General features: G+C 47.6%; 1 pseudogene; it reads right to left on the bottom strand.

Annotated features, from left to right (window-relative positions):
• Window positions 1-670: 670 nt before the first annotated feature.
• LOC142008288 (nucleolar protein 58 pseudogene) lies at window positions 671-13,475 on the bottom strand (annotated as a pseudogene).
• Between the last annotated feature and the right edge of the window lie 628 nt (window positions 13,476-14,103).

The following is a 14,103-nucleotide window of genomic DNA, read 5'->3' on the forward strand; positions in this document are numbered from 1 at the left end:
TCCTCAAGGGAGGTATTAATGGATGGGATGCAGCCACACCCTTCCCACAAGTGAGGAATGGAGCAAAACAACCCTCTACTCGCTGATGCTGTTGCGCAATGTCTCCTCCTGCAGCTTTGCCAAGGCCAGGTGCAGGTGCTCCTTCAGCTGCTCAATCTCCTGCTCTGAGCGCAGCTGGATGTTGTTCAGCTCCACATAGACATCTCTGAGGCAAATCTCTTATCCTGTCACATCATCTGCAGCTCATCCTGAAGACACTGAACCTCTTCCTTCAGGTATTGGAGTTCGTTCTCTTTCACGTGGAACAGCACCTCTAGCTCACAAGAGCTCCTCTCGTGGTTCAGCACTGCCCCATCCCCTGTGCCCTGAGAGGCAATGAAGGTCCGTAACCTCTGAATCTCCTTGGACAGGCACTTCTGCAGCTCCTGGTTCCGCTGGAGCAGCTCCTTCCCCTCCTGCTGGCAGTGCTGCAGCATCTGCTCCCGCTCTTCTGCTTTCTGCTTTAAAGAAATTTCATTAAGGCAGTGACCCACCTATGCAAAACTTAAGTATTTTGTTCTGAGGAAGAGATGGTCTGTACTTATTAAACTCATCTTCCACCTGCCCTCTCCTATTATGGAGGGAAGTTATGGTGTTTGAACCAGTATTTTATGGAATATATTCTCAGTTGAAGTTTCCAAATGAACTGTTTCTCCCCCCACTAGTCCTCTTGTTCTACCTTGATTTTCTTCTTTTTCTTATTTTTCTCTGCACTCTCCACTGTTGTGCTAGTGGATGGCTGTTCAGCAAAAGCTGCCTCTTCCTCAGCTCTTTGTTTTTTTTTCCTTTTTCTTTTTCTTCTTTTTGATCGGCTCATCTGCCTCTATATCTGCCTCTTCTATAACCTCTGTTTTGATCTTCTTTACTTTCACTGTAACCTCTGGCTCCCCTTCTTCCACCTCTTCAATTTTACGTTTCTTTGGAACAGCAGGGAGTGCAGAATCACCAGAGGGGTCATATGTTTTCACTTTGCTCTTGTGCTGATATTTGTCTGACCTGGCCAAGGCCTCTCCTGTGCCACTCGTTCTTCTTATCCCTTTCTCTTCTAAATGTCTGAGTCTAGTCTCCACTTTTAATCTGTTCTCAGCTCTCATTTCAGCACTGGAGTCCTCTCCAAGGGCATCGTAACAAATAGTCAATGCAGTTTTAGCTGCTAGCATTCAAGAGATCTTTTCTTTGTTTTTTGAAGTCATCTGTCCCACAAGGGAAGCGTGATAAATCAGACTGAACTTGGGCATGTCCTGCTTAGTCTTCAGGGCTCTAAAGACAGCTTTCTTAGCCCCAAAATCTGAACAGTGGAAGCTGGGTGTTTTGCCACATTCAAAGGGAACCTGCATGAGCAATAAGCCTTGCTCCAACTAATTCCCTGACCGTAACAGTGAGGCTAGGTGCAATGGCCATCATTCTGCTCTTGAGATAATCATACAGCTGTGTTCGATACTCTGAGATCTCTATCACTTGGTTACAAAGGTGCAGTATATTGTTTATATCTTCTTCTGATGCTTCTGTCCCCATGGAGACCTCTGCAGCAGCCTTCACACCAACCTCAATCTCCTCTGGCAGCACTTCTGAGAGGTCAGAAGATGAAAAGTTTTTTCTGTCTCCCACTTTCCGCACACATTTACAGTACGTTAGGTTATCTGTGATGATTTTGCCTAATTCAGGGAAGTGCCAGCCAGCCATACCATTCCCTGAAGCACATTATATAGTTATTCAACTCCTTATTCAGATCATCAAGCAGGGATGTTGCTTGGACAATCATAGTATCTACTTTGTCTGGGCTGAATATCAGCTTGTACCGGGAAAGGCTATGTGTCAATCCTAAATAAATGGCTGCCAATTCCCGTGACGGAAGGCCAGTGATAAGCCGCTCAATTTGAGAGCGAATTCCTCTCATCAGTTCCGTAACCATTGGGCTATGAATACAACTTAAATTCAGCTTGTCCTTTATGACACCTCCAAGTTTGGCATCTGCTATGGCCAACTGTTCATGGGCATCTTTTGCCACTACCTTCTTTAAATTTTTCTTCAAGTTCTTGCTGAGCTTGCCCTCTATCAAAGCTGAGGATGCAGCAAGGGCTTCTGTCGTGTCCTGAAACTTTTCAAAGTGTTTCAACTTCACTATTTTATTTGCTTTTTCGGGACTTTCATATTTTCTCCATAAACTGTCAACTTACTGGAGCTTCTTCTCATCCAGGACCTTGAAGATATAGATAGATAGATAGATAGATAGATATTGGTGCTGTTCTTATCATCGTACTTCTTCGTGTTGTTGGTGTTGTTATTGTGATCATAGTACTTGGAGAAATATTTTGGAAGTCTAGGATATATTTTAGATGATACACTTACTTATCATTGTACATTGTAACTTGTTTTCCCTGTAAACAGGTTGCTTGGGTGACCACCAGAAGAGATTCAGGTGCTGCCCAGCTAATTAGGAGAGTGCCCACTATGCCCACAGCCAGTAACACGTGTTTCTATTGGTGGTGCACATCTGTACATCTCTGTGCAGAAAACAAAATGTATTCTGCTTGTGGATGGAAAAAAAAAGTTAGAGGGAACACTGGTTGCAGGAGGAAAACTTCATAAAAAACAGAATAAGGAAGCTGCTGTCTCAAACCTGGCTGTCTTTAACAAGTAACGCTGAACACTTGAGACCATAACATAGGGAACTTTGGGTTTCAACAAATTAGAAATCATTTATCAAGGATGTGATGCATGAAGGGTACGACTTGTAGTCCAATAAAATTTAAGCAATGGAACAGCACAAGACAAGTCAATGCGATTAAGCCAAGATGTAAAGAACACAAGAATGAAAAAGATCATTAGCAGTATAAAGAATTTAGCGTATAGGATGATTGGACAGATTTTCTGAAGAAGCTGAAGCCAGCAAAATAACATAATTAGAGATGCTATTACAAATGAATGTTAAAACAGTAAGCATCTTAACTGACAATGATTACTTCAAGTATATGTTGAATATGGATAATTGAACTAGAGATTGCTTCTTTCTAGAAACTGAAGATCTCTTGAAGTATATTTCTGACACAGAAAATTTTGAATGCATTTCTAAATCAAACCTTTGTTGGGTTATAATTTACCCAAAGTACTGACTTCTCTATAAGATGACTTCCGGTTGTAATTGTACAGGTTTAATTTCCAGAGGCAATGGTGCTCCATCGAGAAGCAGTTAAACAATTACAGTAGAGCCTAAGTTTAGCATGCTATGTGATCCAGCTTGTCACCAGACGTATAACACATAGGGATTTCAATCTTAGCATAAGTCTAAAGAGCATGTTATCATCAGAATGGCCAGAAGGCCAAAGGACTCATTTTTGCAAAAGGCACATAAACTTTGCTAAATCCTCTCACACACATCACTGGGGTTAACAGAGATACAAAGCATTGCAGGAACCTGGATGGCTACTGGAGTAACAAAGCTCCCACTATCCTGATCCAGCAGGGACTTTCCTATATTGCAATTTTCTCTGTACAAAGTAAGGGGTTTCCCAGCCCTAGGCATTATAGGCATCTTCAGTGAGCAATGAGCAGTCAAAGGCTGTGTCTACATGGCACAGATTTTCTGGCAAATCCATGCTAATGAGCAGCCTCGAAATTGCAAATGCCTGCTGATTAACATGGTTCTGTGGCTTATTAGCATAGCCACTCAAGAGTTTGGTCTCTCCGGGGGTTGGGGGGGTGCCATCAGTAAAGCAGTGGACATGCCCTTGCCTGCAAAAAGCCCTTCTGTCGCCAGACCCTTTTGCCTGAATTTTTTCCACATGGCGTCTTTACTGGTGGTACACTCCTCTGCCAAGATGGAGCTCTCACGTGGCTATGCTAATGAGCCACAGGACCATGCTAATGAAAAGCCATTTGCAATTTTGAGGCTGCTTAACATGGATCTGCCAGGAAAACCACGCCGTGTAGACCCAGCCAAAATGTTTCATGCTACTGCTGCCCATCTGAGGGCAAGTAAATCCTCTCTGCAGCTCATTCATGATTTGGGTGAAAGGATCCATGCTGAAGAATTTGTTGCAAGGGAATCTTCTCCTTAGTACACATTAAAGGATAGGCTGGGGAAAGTCCAATACACAAACTAGAAGTGGAATATATAAAAAGAGGGAAACTTTGGTTTTGCTGGAGGAGAAAAGTAGCTGTTGAAGGTGGAAGGAGGACTGCAAATATGATTTGGGACGTCATTTCATTTTCACAAGATTTTTATGATCATTGACAGAGCTTTTAACTCAGGCTAAAACTAAGTGAATGGAGTTCGATGCATGTCTCATTCAGATCTGCTGTAGTAACATCAGAGAATGCTCTTTTGTGCTTAGGCTGACCATTTTCAGAGCACCCCTGTAGGTACCTTATAATTTCTGCTCAACAACTTTATTGTATCCTGGCTACAAATTGTTTTACATTGGACCCATTATGTGATAACCCTTCTCTCTTTCATGTGTATTCCTGTGGTGTTTTAGACGTAATACTGCTTGTAATTAGTAGAACTGAGAGCGCTAGCTGCTGGGAGTGTGGAAGCACAGGAAACAGGAAACAGGAAGGAGAAGAAAAGGGATTAGCTAGAGCCTCAGAAAAAGCTACAGAAAGATGCAGCAGCTTTGTAAAAAGGTTTCACTTTTTTAAATAAAGTTCTTTTGAAGTTTGTTAGCTCCTTGGTTGCTTGATACAACAATTCCATACCTTATTGCTGAAGAGATATTAGGCCTATTCCCCAAACCACTCAGAACTAAAAGTTTATCACTAAAAGTATGCTCCTTCTATAAAATGAGAAGGGAATTTAAGGTTCTTGTAATCCACCATGGCTACGTCTACACGTGCACGCTACATCGAAATAGCTTATTCCAATGTAGCGACATCAAAATAGGCTATTTCGATGAATAACGTCTACATGTCCTCCAGGGCTGGTGCCGTCGACATTCAACTTCGACGCTGGGCAGCACCACATCAAAGTAGGCACTGCAGGGGAGCGTCTACATGCCAAAGCGGCACACATTGAAATAAGGGTGCCAGGAACAGCTGCAGACAGGGTCACAGGGTGGACTAGCACTTCCAGGGCAACAGCTAGCCGCTCCCTTAAAGGGCCCCTCCCAGACACAAACAGCCTGCACAGCATGCGGTCTGCAGAGCCATAGGCACACACACTTCGAGCAACACACTCATGGACCCCCAGCAGCAGCAGCAGCAGCAGCAGCAGCAGCCAGAGGTCCACCCAGCCACACCTGTACAAGCAGTGCTCGCCCTGCTCCGTGCCATGCAGGAGGCAGCTGAGCACCTCCTTGCCACAGAGGAGGAGCTGCCCGCAGGGGAGGAGGATGCAACCCACAACCCTGCAGCACCCTGCCCCCCCGCCCGCCTCATACGCCGCCAACTGTGGAGCTACTCCACCAGCACCGACTGGTGGGAGCGGCTGGTGCTCAGAGAGTGGGACAACAACCACTGGCTCCAGAACTTTCACATGAGCTGGCAGACATTTCTAGAGCTATGCCAGTGGCTCACCCCCGCACTGAGGCACCAGGACACCATCATGCGGCGTGACCTCACTGTGGAGAAACGGGTCGGCATCTCTGTCTGGAAGCTGGCCACTCCAGACAGCTACCGATCCATGGGGCAGCAGTTTGGCATCAGCAAGGCCACCATCAGGGCTGTCCTCATGGAGGTAAGAGGACCCACGGGGGGAGGGGGAGGCAGCCCTGGCGGGAGAGTGGAGGGGAGGGGAGGGGAGCCCTGGCAGGGGAGGGCCACACACACCCTGCACGCCCCTCATTGGTGGTCTCCCATGTGCTTCCCCTGCAGGTCGTCCGCGCCATCAATGCCCTGCTCCTCCACAGGCTCGTGCGGCTTGGGGACCTGGATGCCGCCATCGTGGGCTTTGCCACCCTGGGCTTTCCTAATTGCTTGGGGGCTCTGGATGGGACCCATATCCCCATCCGTGCCCCAGAGCACAGTGGAGGACGCTACTTAAACAGGAAGGGCTACCACTCAGTGGTCCTCCAGGCCTTGGTGGACAGCCGAGGCCACTTCCTGGACATTTCTGTGGGCTGGCCTGACAGCACCCATGACGCCTGGGTATTCTGGAATTTGGGCCTGTGCCGCCGGCTGGAGGCGGGGACCTACATCCCCCAGAAGGAGATCCCTTTGGGGGACACCACCATGCCCCTCTGAGTCATCACAGATGCGGCATACCCCCTACGGCCCTGGCTCATGCACCCTTACACGGGCCACCTGTCAGCCAGCCAGGAGCGCTTCAACCTGCACCTTAACCACATGCACCCGGTGCTGGAGTGCACATTTGGGTGCCTCAAAGGGCGCTGTAGGTGCCTCCTCACCCGCCTGGATGCGGGCCTCACCAACATCCCCCAGGTTGTGGGAGCGTGCAGCGCCCTCCACAACCTCGTCGAGAGCAAGGGGGAGGCCTTCTTTCAGGGCTGGACTGTGGAGGCTGGCAGGGCCAATGAGCAGCCACCCGCCGCCCCCAGTCGCCAGGTGGACCCCGAAGGGACCCAGGTCCAGGAGGCCCTGCGGGCCCATTTCAATGAGGCTGCGGGGTGAACTCTGGCAGGTCCCCCACTGCACCCCTCCACATCCTCCACAACACTCTCTGCCCCTACGCCCACACCGCAGAGCACCCAAAAGCACCCCCCCCACCTTTCCTGAAAATAAATAAAAACAGACATTTGTTTGTAAAACCAGATCTCTGTTGAACTCTCCTTATTACTGATCTCTTTACTAACTATTTACAGGCCGAATAAATATCACATATACATATATATTATAACTTCAATAAGATGAAAGAAAAAAAGGGGGAGACAAGGAAGGGGAGAACTAGGTGCATGGGGGGGCAGGTATCAGCCTCCATAACAACAACAATATAACAACAGGGGTCTAATAGAAACTATTTAGAAACAAACATAAAACTGAGGGGAATGTATACAAAGGGGGGGCCACATCCTGGGCCCCACACCCCCTAATGTCCAGCGCTGGGGGTGGGCGGCTGTGATCCGCACCTCGGCCTCAGCCCTGGCCAGGGCTGGCTGGGGGCCGGTCAGACTGGGAGATAAGGCCGGCGGGTGTCAGTTGGCCCCAGGTCCCTCTCAGCGGAAGGACCCTCAGTGGCGGGTGGTGGTGCGACGGCGGATGGAACAGCGGGTGGAGCGGCAGGTGGAGCGGGCAGGGCAGGCAGAGCGGAGGCTGGTGCAGCATGGGCAGCCAAGTAGTCCGCTATGCGCTCGAATGTCCGCATAAAGGCCCCCCATGCCTCCTGGCGCCAGGCCAGCGCCCACTCTTGGAGTTTGAGGCGCTGCTCCTCCACCCGCAGCCGCTGCTCGGCGACCTCCAGCTGCTGACGATGGATGGCCAGCAGCTGGGGGTCTGTCGCCGTCCGGTGGTGGTGCTGGCTCCGCCGTTGTCCCCGCCCTGGGGCTGGTCGGTCCTCTGCCGAGGGGCTGGCCTGGAGTGATGGCCCTGGTGGGCTCTCCGGGATGACTGACACCTCGCAGGCGCTCTCCGGTCCCTCCAATGGTGCAGCTGCAGAACACAGGCGAAGAAGAGTGGAGACAGCCGCTAGTGTGGGCCCCAAGCTGTGGCCCTTGTCTCCCCACCCCTCTGCTGCTGGTTCCCCATCCACGTCCCCGGGAGATGCTGCTGCTGCTGCTGATGATGGGTGTCCCACCCCTTCCCCCCGGGGGACCCTAGAGGTTCCGCTCCCCCAGCCCTGGGGATGGGGCATGGCACTGTTGTTCTCGGGGGCAGGGGCTGATGCACTCTTCTGAGGGACACGCCACTGCTGTCCTTGGGGCCATGGTCATCTGGGCATGTGGAGGGCCCTGGTCATATCTGTTCCCCCCGCTCCTCAACCCCGGGGAAGCGCACTGGGAGGGGTACATACCTGATGGTCCGCTCCCACGGTCGGGGGACACCTGGTGGGCGGACACCCAGCTGGAGCTCCTCGAGGGCATGACGATGTGCAGCCCCACGTTGCTCGAGGAGGACTCCCCCTCCTCCTTCTCCGGTGCCCCGGGGGTGGGCTCCTGGGGGGCCCCTCAGGGTGCGGAGCTTACCTCCGGGTCGGACTCCACCTCCGGGGCCTTCTGGGGCTCCTCGGCCTATGTATCAAGCATGGCCGGAGGGGAGGAGGTGTGCCAGGGGCCCAGGATGTCCCTGAGCTCCCTGTAAAAGGGGCAAGTGACGGGGGCGGCCTCAGATCGGCTGGCCGCATCCGGGGCCCGGGGGTAACCCTGCCGCAGCTCCTTCACTTACTGCGTACATGATCCGGAGTGCGAGCAGGGTGATCCCGGGTGGCCAGGCCCTCAGCCAGCCGAGAGAATGCATCCACGTTCCGCCTCTTTCTCCCCATTACCTGGAGCACCTCCTCCTCACTCCAGAGCCCCAGCAGGTCCCGAAGCTCGGCCTCCATCCATGAGGGGCCCCGCTGCAGCTTCCCGGCCTGGCTGCCAGCCTGGGAGCCCTGGCTTCCCTTGGGGGGGTGCCCTGGGGGCGCTTAGGGAGCTGGGGGGCAGCCATCGCAGTGCTGGGGTTTTTTTCTGGCTGCAGAAGAGCGTGCAGGCTGTCCGCGTGGCTGGGCTGCCGCCTGCACGCTCTCTCAGCTTCCTGCACAGGAAGGCAGGGGGTGGGGACCTTTAAGGGGCCGCTGCACATGGCGACCATCAAGCTCAGGGGCTGGGCAGAGCGTCTCTCAACCCCTCAGCTGATGGCCGCCATGGCGTTCCCCGCTATTTCGATGTTGCGGGACGCGCAACGACTACACGTTCCCTACTTCAACGTTCAACTTCAAAGTAGGGCGCTATTCCCATCTCCTGATGGGGGTGGCGACTTCGATGTCTCGCCGTCTTTCGTCGATGTCAACTTCGAAATAGCACCCAACACATGTAGCCGTGATGGGAGCTATTTCGAAGTCAGTGCCGCTACTTCGAAGTAGCCGGCACGTGTAGACGCGGCCCATGAGTGTTAGCAGAGGTGGTACAGACATTTACTTAAACATCACCTTCAGCTTTTCTTTCTTTCTTTCTTTCTTTCTTTCTTTCTTTCTTTCTTTCTCCTAAGAGAGAAGATGTACTTTAAAAATGGATATACTTGGAACAGTAACATGTTAACCACCCATGAATCAGGCATAAGGGACTGGTGACATAGGTGGGGCGGGGGGGGTTAGTCTACATGGCCTCTTTACTGTCAGTGAACCTTATGTGGCTATGCTAATTAGTCACATGAGTATGCAAATGGAAAGCCATTTGCAATTTCCAGAAACCTACTTAGCATAGCTCTGCCAACAGCAGAGCTGACGACCCAGGCCGTGTATATGCGGCCATTATGTAAAAAGATGCAAACTGACATAGTGAGAATTATGTCTGTTATTCGTGTGTTGAACATGAAATGCATGAGATTGGAAGGGAAAAAAGAGACTATGGGCCAGATTCACTCCTGCATTCAGGTCTAAAGGCTGCTCTGACCTCACCAGGGTATTGGATGGGCAGGCAGCCAGCCTATGATTGTTGGAGCACAAAACATCTTTAAAGCAATTTGTGTGCCCTTCCCCTATGTACTTTTTGGCTTCAGTTCAAGATCCAGGCTTATATCTCTGCTAGACACCGTCACTGATATTCTAGTCAGAAATAATAGCGGTAATAAACTACTCATGATTTAGGAGATTCTGAGGTCTTACTAGTTAACTAGTTGACTACATGCAGGGTTAAAAATAGAACATAAGAATGTTCCCATTAAAAGTGAGTAGGTTTGGGACATTGCTATTCTAGCTCTGAGTTTATTCCAGATCCCAGGGAAGTGAACACTCTTCACTCCTATAAGAACAGGAAATTACTGCAGAGATTCTCTCTGAACTTTAAGCATGGAAAGAAGATAATTTGGTTTATTTTGTATACATTTCTCCTTCTGTTATGTAAAGGAGAATTTTTAAGTTCATTATGAAATTCATTTAGGATTCGCAATGAGATGTACATCAAGTTTTAGTGCTGAGATTTTTTTTGCTCGAACCAAATTAAAACCACAAAAAACAAGTCTTATAATGAAAATGTTAAGTGACCTTCTACTAATGCAGCATCATTGGATTCTGCTATAATTTAATTATCATTGTGAATTAGAAATGGGTTTAATTTAGTATTCCTAATTACATTGTATTCTGACCATTTTATAGCTCACTTCGTACAGTATAATTAAATTCAAAATACATTTAAAGTGCTACCAGACTAGCAGAATCATTTTACTGCTTAACAAGCTTCTTGATTCTTTTTCTCATTGTGTGAGTAGGGCTGTGACCAACACTTGGCCAAAATTTCAAAATGGCCATGCTAATGGACAAATTGGAGGATACTAATGAGGCGCTGAAATGAATATTCAGTGCCTCATTAGCATACTGCTGGCCAGTGCACTTTGAAAGTGCTGCTTTCAATAGTGCACAGCTTGGCTACCCGGGGGTCCTTTTCAAAAGGACCCCGCAGACTTCGAAATCCACTCATTCCCATCAGCTGACAGGAATAAGGAGATTTCGAAGTCTTCAGGGTCCTTTTGAAAAGGACCCCCCCATATTTGAGCCGTGCATGATCGAAAGTGGCACTTTCCAAGTGCCCTGGCCAGCAGCATGCTAATGAGGCGCTGCATATTCATTTCAGTGCCTCATTAGTATCCTCCAATTTGGCCATTAGCATGGCCATTTTGAAGTTTCTCCTTGCTGTATGAATCTTTCATTTGTTAAAAGAATCACAATGTTTTGCATTAAAAGTGAGGGGTCTACTTTCCAGTGCTACAGATGCTATGAATGAAGTATATTGAGAAAAGTGAAATAGGTCATATTGTATTTTTTCCTTCAGTTACCCAGGGGACAAAGGTAACAAAGGGAAAATGTAGGTAGAAAGGGGAAAGGTAAGGCAGACCCTGTTTCAGATGATGTAGGCAACCCTCTCTTCCTGTATCTATCAACAGAATTGGATAATCCCTATATGTTCCCCCTCCCATTGTAGTGTAAATAATAAAGAAAAACACGTTACATGAATGAACAATTGTATTAAGAGGGTTAAATTACAGCAAGTGGAAATGGGAACAATGATAATAAAACAATCACAATAATAAGCTTCCGATAATAACCATATAACTAGATAACAGTGCAGGGATTACATGCAGAAGGCATGAAACCTAGGCCCAAATACCAATTTGGCCAGAGGAGAGACAAGTTAACAAGAAAGAACCCAAGGAGGAAAAATAACAAAAGTTTTTGCTGTGGGTGATGAGCAGCTGAGGCCTAGGACTTTCAATCCTTAACCTAATTTTAAACTTTTGGGGAGGAACTTCAGGGAAATCCCAGTGAAGATGATCCATATCCTCTTCTGATGTGGCAGTAAGGTGGCCCAGTACTGGTGAAAATGCAGATGGAAGTAATTTCTTGGATGCAAAAGCCACACACCAGGGGGTAGATGGAAGAACAGCACCCACACACTTCTTGGATGGAAAAGCCATGCAAGGTTTAGGGCTAGGTGACATATATGATCTCCGTACTGTGTGCAAAGGTCTGGTGCCTTGGGCACAAATCTGTGTGGTGCACAGAGTCATACACCTTTCTGAGGTAAAGAAACTCTCAGTAAGCTTGTGGCAGGAAAATCCAGTCATGACCAGCTTAGTCCCTGACCCTGAGTTCCAAAACGATTGCCTCTTTTTAAAATGGAATCTCTTCCTCATGATAGGAAAAAGAGTCCAAATACTTCATAACCATTATTAACATTAACATACAACTTAGTAATTACAATACTTCTCAACATTTCTGTGTGCACACTAGAAGAGATTAATAAAATAATTTACAAGTGAGATTTTGCCAACATAGGAGATGCAATGAAAGCAATTCGATCTTGAAGCCATAAAATTCTATCTGTCCACTAATTTTTGTAATTAAAATTCTTTCGGTAGAGACACTTTCTTTATTCAAGACACACATAACTCTAAGATTCCAGGTTTGAATCTCTTGGAATTAAACGGGTATAACTTAGTTTCTGTGCCTGTAATTAAAAATAGCTTTAATTTTCTTTTGTAAGATAAGCATCAACAATATAAAAGACAATAATTTTCACATTTTGCAACTATCACCTACAAAGTATTTATGGAGCTTCATTGCACCTTTTTGAGCTTGCATGGGTGCAGAGGTTCATCTTTACCATTCCAATTGCACAATTAAACCTAAAATTTGGAAGCCATTTTTAGATGATTCATAATCAGATTAACCTGACAGAAGATTTACAGCTGGCATTTTAAATTCATTAGTGTTTCTACTTCCATAGGAAAAAAAGAAACCAGGATTCCATTAGCACTGCATTCTCTAATTTTATGCCTTGACACTTCAGGGATGCTCTTAAAGGAAACAAGGTGAGTGAAGTAATATTTATTGTTGGACCAGCTTCTATTGGCGAGAGAAAAGTTTATAAGTTTTAACAGAGCTCTTCTGATCTCTGATCTCATGGGATCAACACAGCAACACAGCTATAACACTACTTTTGGCAGTCAGTGTTCAGACAAGTATGCAGATACTACATCAGTGAAGAGTAGAGATATCAGGCTTCAGGTGAGAACAATGAAGTCTAATGTCCTTTGAGACCACTTCTTCTTTGTAGCAGAAGACACTGATCTTGCAGGATACAAAGCACCCACAATATCCACAAGGGAATTGAGATGCAGAATAAATTGTTTTAAGGTCTGAACATCCCAATGTGTTTTGCAGCATCACTAGGCACCTCTTGTTATGCACAGTCAGCCTGAAAAGGGCACACAAGAGAACATATATCTTCCAGGCAACTTAAGCACTGAGTCTTCTCTGTAAGCAAAGGATTGAAAATCCTGTAAGTGAAACTTTGAGCACAAAAAAATGATCCCCTTCCTTATAAATACACGAACTGTATTCATCCCAAGAAAACAGTTTTCTAGGGCAGATTAGGTAACCTTATTGAAGATTGAACATACTGGATAATGAAGCTAAGGTGTCCCAGCAGGCTCTTCTGACTTCTGAAGAGATATTTGAAATGTTTCCATCTGGAGTAAAATTAACCAGTTGTCAGAAACAAATATGGTTTAACCAACTGATTCAGAAAGATATGGCCCAATGTCACATATTACAAGACATACCCACCCTTTAATCCCTGTCCAGCTAAAATATGAGTAGCTCATGAGGATGGGAAACAAAACAAGAAAAGGAACACAAAGGATAGAAAACACAAAAACTGAACATAAAATCTAAGGGATTGACAGCAGATGAGCATTCATTACAGGAGATTGGCATCCCTGTCACATCTTACCTCAGTCAAATCAATGGGGCATTTGCTCAGCACTTTCCTGATTTTGTATCGATATGCCCCTAAGACCTGGTTTGTTCTGCAATATACTGGTTCTGCAGAACTCATTGTCTGTGACATTGCTGACTTCACAGCAGTTGTATTTCAGCCCATCATTACTATAGGGCTCCCTTGCACAATTTGGCTACGTCTACACGTGAAGCCTACATCGAAGTAGCCTATTTCGATGTGGCGACATCGAAATAGGCTATTTCGATGAATAACGTCTACACGTCCTCCAGGGCTGGCAACGTCGATGTTCAACATCGATGTTGTGCAGCACCACATCGAAATAGGCGCAGCGAGGGAACGTCTACACGCCACAGTAGCACACATCGAAATAAGGGTGCCAGGCACAGCTGCAGACAGGGTCACAGGGCGGACTCAACAGCCAGCCGCTCCCTTAAAGGGCCCCTCCCAGACACACTTGCACTAAACAGCACAAGATACACAGAGCCGACAACGAGTTGCAGACCCTGTGCATGCAGCATGGATCCCCCGCTGCAGCAGCAGCAGCCAGAAGCCCTGGGCTAAGGGCTGCTGCACACGGTGACCATAGAGCCCCTCACGGGCTGGAGAGACAGCATCTCTCAACCCCTCAGCTGATGGCCGCCATGGAGGACCCCACAATTTCGACGTTGCGGGATGCGGATCGTCTACACGGTCCCTACTTCTACGTTGAACATCGAAGTAGGGCGCTATTCCGATC

This window comes from Carettochelys insculpta, chromosome 2, assembly GCF_033958435.1.
Source record: "Carettochelys insculpta isolate YL-2023 chromosome 2, ASM3395843v1, whole genome shotgun sequence".
Lineage (NCBI taxonomy): Eukaryota > Metazoa > Chordata > Testudines > Carettochelyidae > Carettochelys > Carettochelys insculpta.